Below are 6289 nucleotides of genomic sequence, written 5' to 3' on the forward strand. Positions count from 1 at the left end.
CACATTATTGTGTGTAATAGCAGTAAATTTTATAGGTCTTTGTGGTTAAAAGGGGGAAACTTTAGGTGTATATGTTACTAGAACAAAAATTAAAAGGTAAAACAGGACTGAATAATACAGTGAACTTTATGGTAAGTGATGAACTATGGTTAATAGTACAAGTATAATAATATTCTTTCATGAATTATAACAAATGTATGACACTAGCACAAGGTTTTAAAAATAGAGTAGTATATGAGAAAATATACCTAATGATAAGTATGGATAATAGTTAATAGTACTATTTTAATAATTTTTTATCAGTCATAACAAAGGTAACTAACTACTGTTACAAAAAAGTACAGTTATAAAAAGTGCTATCAATTGGAAACATATGTTTTGCACCAATGCAAGGTGTTGGTGGTGGGGTGTATATGGGAATCCTGTATTTTATGCATGATTGTTCTGTAAGCCCACAACTTCTGTAGTAAAGGAAAACAATAAAAAATGGATACTACTTGTTTAGCACTTATGTTGTCCAAGGATATTTAGTCTTAATCTTCACAATTCTGTAAATATAGCTATTTTTAATCCTTATTTATTGTATGGAGATACTTGGGGCTCATGTGCATTGCATAATTCTGTCTCATTATTTTACAGATTTGCAGTGCATGTGTAATAATAAGGAATTATTTCCAAAAGAGAGTATTTTTGAAAAAGAACCACTCCAATGTTGCATAATGGAAAATTGAAAAACCACAGCCTTGATAGATCCAACTTCAGAGTTCTGCATGAGAAACAATCAGCAACAGAGGAGGAAAATTTCAGACAAGGGAAAATTATCTATGAAAAAAATTCCTGCTCTTAGCCAGCACCAAGCAGTGGCACATACTCACAGGTTTCCTTATAAGAATTCTCAAGAGTTGCATCAGAGGATGCACAGCAACAAGAGACCATATGAATATAAGGAATGCAGGAAGACTTTTACTTGTAGATCACAGCTTACTTAATATTGTAGAATTCATACCGGAGAGAAACCCTATGAATGTATGCAATGTGGGAAGATGTTTGGTCATGACTCACAACTTAATTGACATCAGAAAATTCATACTGGTGAAAAACCCTATGAATGTAGATAATGTGGGAAGGCTTTTATTCAATTATCACATCTTATACAACATCTAAGAATTCATAGTGGTGAGAAGCCACATGAATGTAAGGATTATGAAAAGGCCTTTAGTTGCAGCTCAGAACTTAGCATCAGAGAACTCATACTGGTGAGAAACCCTATGAATGTAAGGACTGTGGGAAAGTCTTTAGTCATGGTTCACATCTTGTTCAACATCAGTGAATTCATACTGGAGAAAAGCCTTATGATTGTAAGGAATGTGGGAAGGCTTTTAGACATGTCTCACAACTAGCGCGACATCAGAAAATTCTTTCTGGTGAGAAACCTTATGAATGTAGGGAATGTGGGAAAGCTTTTATTCAGCTATCACATCTTGTTCAGCATCTAAGAATTCTTACTGGTGAGAAGCCTTATGAATGTAAGAATTGTGAGAAGGCCTTTAGTTGTGGCTCAGAAGTTACTCAGCTCCAAATTTGTTCAACATCAGAGAATTCATATTAGAGAAAAACAATCACCTGTGAATGTAAGCAAAGTGCAGAGGTCTTTAACAGTGAATCACAACTTTGCAGCAGATAATTCATGTTTGTGTGTATAACCATATGAATATAAAGAATTTAGAAAAGCTTTTATTAAAAGCTCACATTTTAATCAACATGAGAAAGTTCATTCTTGTGAGAAATGCTACGAATGTAAGAAATTTATAGAGGCCATTAGTCTTAGTTTCAAACTTCAACATCACAGATTCATACTGGAGGAGAAAAAACCCTTATGAATGTAAGCAATGTGTGAAGACTTAGTAGTGGTTCACCATTGACAAGAAACTTTATAAATTATATCAGAAAGATCTATTCAATATCATATAATTCATAATGATAAGAAACTTTAGGAATGTAAGAATTGCCAAACAACTTTTGTTATTCAGTATCAGCACATCCACAAACCAATGGAGGGACACTTCCTCCAGTAAGGATTAAGTTATGTAACAATGAATTTGTATTAGAAGAAGATTTTACATGTGTGGCAACCCCATTTTCTTTGTTTATTATTATTCACTCAACATCAGGAACTTACTCTGGATCAATAATATTTGAATGCAGAAGACCCTTCCATCACAAGTTAGACTTTCTATTAAACTCGAGAGAACTCCTACTAGAAAATTCTGTTTTTTGTTTTGTTTTATTTTTATTTATGTTATATATTTTATCTTACATCTGGGACATTGGGTAGGCAAATTAACTGAACTGACAGTGTTAATGTGATTATAAATGTGAGTGAATTAAGTATTTTAATACACATATTGTCTGTCACTTGTCCCCAATAAATTTTAGCAATTAACATCAGCATAAATAACATTTTTTAGGCAAGGATGATAAGCAAATATTCTTTTTTTTTATTTGCATGGGCAGGTACCAAGAATTGAACCTGGGTCTCCAGCATGGCAGGAGAAAACTCTGCTGCTGAGCCACCATGGACTGCCCCAGTGACTCTTTTATGTTTAATTAATATAGGAAAGCTTTTTGTCTCTTATTGCACATAAGAAAGTTAACTTCAGAATGTAGCAAATATGAGAAAGCCTTTATTCAGACTTTATCTTTTTACTACATCAACAAGTTCATCCTGGGAAAAAAGTCTCATTGGTATAGTGAATGTGGAGTTAAAGGTATTTTGTGAAGTGACTTCTTTATCAAATTTATAAAAGCAAAAGTTTATTTTCTACAATAATTATAGATGGTCATGATATCAGTGTTCACCTACATTTTTGCATGCATCTGAACTTCATTCCTTTTTATGGCTGAATGGTATTCCATTGTATATATTTACCATGTTTGTTTATCTATTCATCTGCTGATGGACACTTCAGTTGCTTCCATCTTTTGGCATTGTGTATAATGCTTCTATGAACATCGGTGTATAAAAACCTTACCAGGTTCCTGCTTTCCATTTTTGTGAGTATTTTATCTAGAAGTATATATCTTTCTGAGGAATCAGCTTATTTTCCACACAATTTTACATTCCCATCAACAGTATACAAGGGTACCTATTCCTCTACATCCTCATGAATACTTTTTGAAAATTAATAATAGCCATCCTTGTGGGTGTGGTGTGGTATCTCATGGCTTTTATTTACATTTCACTGATTACCAGTGATGTTGAGTATCCTTTCATGAGCCTATTGGCAATTTATATATCTACTTGGGAGAAATGTGTCTTCTAGTCCTTTGCCTATTTTTTAATTAGGTTGTCTTTTGGTTGTAGAGCTCCAGCAGTTCTTTATATATCCTGGATATTAATTCTTTGTCAGATACATGGTTAGCTGTTATTTCCCCCCATCTGTAGTTGTCTTTTCATTTTCTTCCTATTCTTTGATGTACAAGTTTTTCATTTTGACAAAGTCTATTTTATCTATTTTTCTTTGTTTGCTTGTGATTTTGGTGCCATATCTAAGAATTCATTACTAAATATAAGGTTATAAAGTTCTCTTCCACAATGTTTTGTTCTTTTGGAGCTTATGATTTTAGTTCTTATATTTAGACTTCTCATCAATTTTAGAGTTAAGTTTTGCTTATGGGTTCAGTTTCATTCCTTTGCATGTGGATATTTGGCTTTTCCCACACTATTTTTTGAAGAGATTGTTTTTTCCCCAATTAGTGTACTTGAAACCTTTCTCAAAAATTAATTGGCCATAGGGGGTGTGAGGGTAATTCAGTGGTAGAATCCTTGCCTGCCATGTGGGAGAACTGGGTTAAATTCCCAGCCCATGTACTTCCCAAAACAAAACAAAGAAACCAACAAAAACAAACAAACAAAAATTCAATAAATGGTGCTGCAATAACAGGATACTCACATGAAAAAAGAATTAAATGTGACTCCACCATACAGCATACAAAAAAATTAATTAGCCACAGATAAGATGGGTTCATTTTTGAACTTTAAATTCTAATCCATTGCCTTGTATGCCTATCTTTATGCCAATGCTACACTCTCTTATTGTGGTTTTGTAATTAGTTTTTTATTTTTGGAAGAAAGACAATCTTTGTTATTACTGAGAGAAAGTTTAGCAGAACCATGTCCTGCAGTTATTGGAAAGTAGAACTTGTAAAGAATGAAATTATACATCTATCCCAGATTTCCAAGGACAATATTGAACTTACAGCTTTGTTTCCTCTTGATTCCTTTACCTCAGTCTTTACTTTTTTTTATTAGACAGTGCTTTTAACCACTGTTTAATGTCCTTTCCTTTCAGTCTGAAGAGGGCTCTTTAGCATTGCATGTTGGGCAGGTCTAGGGGTGATGAACACCTTCAGCTTTTGTTTATCCCAGATTGTCTTAATCGCTCCCTCATTTTAGAGATTCTTGCCAGGTATAAAATTCTTAAACAGAGTGGTTTTCCTTCAGCACTTTAAGTATTTAAACTTACTGTTCTTTTTTTTGAAGTAACACCTTTTTAAATTTCTTTTTAATTTTTAATATTCTTATTGAGATATCTTCACACATATAGTCCATCCAAAGTATAAAATCAGTGATTCACAATATCATTACATAGTTGTGTATTCATCATCATGATTATTTTTAGAACATTTGCATCACTCCAGAAAAAGAAATAAAAAGAAAAAACTCCTACATCCCATACCCCTTACCTCTCCCTCTCATTGACCCTTACTATATAATCTGCCCAATGTTTTTACCCCTTATTTTGCCCCTATTAATTATTTGTGGTTTTTTTGGTCATTTTTTACTCATCTATCTATACTCTGGATGAAGGGTGCACCAGGAAGAAGGGTTTCACAGTCACATGCTCACATTTTAAAAGCTGTATGGTTATACAATCATCTTCAAGAATGAAGGCTATGGGAACACAGTTCAACAGTTTCAGATACTTGCATTTAGCCACTTCAGCATAAACTAGAAACATAAACTAGGAAAGGATGTGGTAGTTAGGTTTAGGTGTCAACTTGGCCATGTGATAGTTCCTAGCTCAGTTGCTGTGGACTTGAACTATTAGCACATGAAACATCTATGGCATATTGCATCCATAATTGGCTAAGAGGAATGACTTCTGCAATGAGTGATGTTTAATTTAATTAGCTGGATACTTAAAAGAGAGAGGTCAGAAGAGACTCAATGCAGCAGAGCACAAGCAGCTCAGCATACCTCATCTCAGCACTCATAGCTCAGTTCAGATGTTTGGAGATGCAGGAAGGAATCACCCCAGGGAAAGCTGTCAAAACCCAGAAGCTGGGACAGAAGGCCAGCAGACATTGCCCTGTACCTTCCTGTGTAAGAGAGAAACTCAGATGAAAGTTAGCTGCCTTTCCTCTGAAGAACTATAAGCTTTTAACTAGATAAGTCTTTTATTAAAAGCCACTCTATCTCTGGTGTGTTGCATTCTGGAAATTTTGGCAGGCTAAAACAATTTGTTACCAGAGAAGTGGGTGCTGCTTCTGTTTGCAAATACCAGATATATCAGAATTTTTTTTTGATGGATAAGGGGAAAATTTTGGAAGAATTATGAGGAGGTTGATGGAGAAGACCTGGAGTGCTTTGAAGAGACTGTGTAAACAGAACCATTATCAGTCTGGACAAAGTGGGACTGAAAAGGAACAGGTTGAAGTTTGCAGAGTGAGAACCTTGGAAGCTAGGGTCTGAAGCCAAGAAACCTCATGCCAGGAGAGCAGACCCACCCACATATGTGGAGAGGGAGAGTTTGCCCCAGGATCACAGGGAAGGTCTTCTGGTTCATTGCTCAGGAAGAGTTGTGCTACCCCAGGCACTGGAGAGTGTGGGGCACATAAACCAGAGATTTGAAGGAGCCTGGTTGCCACCTCATTGTTCTGGAGCAGTTGAGCATGTGCCCCAGAGAGGGCAGAGATCCCAGGTGCTTCCCCAAAGCTTGGAGAGGGTGAAGTCAAGAAAAAGGTGGTCTCCTCTATGTCCCCCAAGATTGCAACAACCTGTGTGTTTGGAGTGAGCAAGGTAACTGTAAAGGCCATTGTAAAGTGTGGGACTACTACTTTCTAAAGCCTTGAGGATAAACAGATCTCAGACTTTTAAATCCCATGGAGTTTGCCCCACAGGTTTTCAGAACTGTTTGGGTCTGATAACTCCTGTGTTCCATCCAATTTCTCCCTGTGGAAGTGAAAACATGTATCCTACGACCGTCCCTCCTTTGCATATTGGCAG

The 6289-nt window shown here is 35.6% G+C and overlaps 1 pseudogene; it reads left to right on the forward strand.

The window, feature by feature from the left end:
* The first annotated feature begins 770 nt into the window (after positions 1–770).
* On the forward strand, positions 771–1880 carry LOC143655401 (uncharacterized; annotated as a pseudogene).
* The last annotated feature ends 4409 nt before the right edge of the window (positions 1881–6289 follow it).

The sequence above is a fragment of the Tamandua tetradactyla genome, chromosome 2, assembly GCF_023851605.1.
Source record: "Tamandua tetradactyla isolate mTamTet1 chromosome 2, mTamTet1.pri, whole genome shotgun sequence".
In the NCBI taxonomy this organism is placed as follows: Eukaryota; Metazoa; Chordata; class Mammalia; order Pilosa; family Myrmecophagidae; genus Tamandua; species Tamandua tetradactyla.